The 1,273-nt window shown below is 40.5% G+C and overlaps 1 protein-coding gene across 5 annotated transcripts in view; it reads left to right on the forward strand.

Moving 5' to 3' along the window:
- WDFY3 (WD repeat and FYVE domain containing 3) overlaps window positions 1–1,273 on the forward strand; it is a 245,140-nt gene that overhangs the window by 197,471 nt on the left and 46,396 nt on the right. The gene's annotated exons all lie outside the window — the stretch shown is intronic.

Here is a 1,273-nt window from a genome sequence, read left to right on the forward strand (position 1 = left end):
GAGAGAGAGAGAGAGAGAGAGAGAGAGAGAGAGAGAGAGAGAGAGGCAAGTGCTGATCAACAGGTGCTACACAGGCTACAGATCAGACCCTGCTTCTCTCGTCAGGCCTCTCTCTGGGCCTGATTTGCAGCCCCCTCAGCAGTCAGTGCTGGGTCACCGTGCCTGCAGCCACAGTGCTCTCACACCATCACAAAGATGGTGGCACCCACAGCCAATAATCCTGTTGGTCAAGCCTCTGGTGGAGAGGGACCCAAGGTTTTTATATATTAGGATACTTATTCTCTCATAATGATTCTGACTTACTGAGCATTTCATAATTGATATAAAGTTTTCATAGAATCCTTGAAGCTTTCAGTAGTTGAACAGTTTACAACCTAATTTTCTTGACATTGCACCAGCAAAATTATTGAGATACTCTAAAGCTGTATTTACTGGGTATAAGCCCCACGGTATAATTCACAGAGTGAGTCAGTCGACTTGTGTTTGGGTCATTGGCACTTCACTTCTCTTGACCTCATTTTCCTAATCTCTAATTGAGCTAAAACCACAAATACAGTGCCACTACTATAATATGCAAGGTGTTATTCTAGACATAGAGTTGGAGGTTTTGATTCACCAAATTAAAAATAATGCAGCTGTAAGCTTTCCCCTCGTGGATGTTTCCAGCAGGACTTGATCTCTCATGCTTACTTATTATGCTCTTTTAAATGTGAAAATAAGGTTCTTCATAAGGCAAAGCAGAGCCCCTGATAACACAAATTGAAAGCATAAGATTCTAACAGGCTGACTTAATGCTTTCCAAAATTCTTAAAGCAACTATCACTGGTAGGTGTAACATGACTTTTCTTTGGTACAACTAAGACTATTGATTTAACTAAATGTGGGAATTAGAGTGTATTTCGAGTGGTTCTCATATTTTGGGATCTCGTTAACTGATTTTAATGTCATCTGCTGTGATTATTAATAAAGTTATCTAAATGTAGGCAGGAAGGTGTTTCCTTAATCTGCAAATTAAATGATTTGTCCCTGTTTATAAAGAATTCTGTTCTTATTCTTTATGGCCTGATGATAGGATGTATGAATGACCATACTGCCACTTATGACCTAAGTCTTAAAATAGTCCTCATGGGCAGTCTAAGTAGGTGGGATCTGTTATAATCATGTTTATAAATTGTTATCTTGCCGAAACCGGTTTGGCTCAGTGGATAGAGCATCGGCTTGCGGACTGAAAGGTCCCAGGTTCGATTCCGGTCAAGGGCATGTACCTGGGTTG

The sequence above is a fragment of the Myotis brandtii genome, unplaced genomic scaffold (assembly GCF_000412655.1).
Source record: "Myotis brandtii unplaced genomic scaffold, ASM41265v1 scaffold424, whole genome shotgun sequence".
NCBI classification, from domain to species: domain Eukaryota; kingdom Metazoa; phylum Chordata; class Mammalia; order Chiroptera; family Vespertilionidae; genus Myotis; species Myotis brandtii.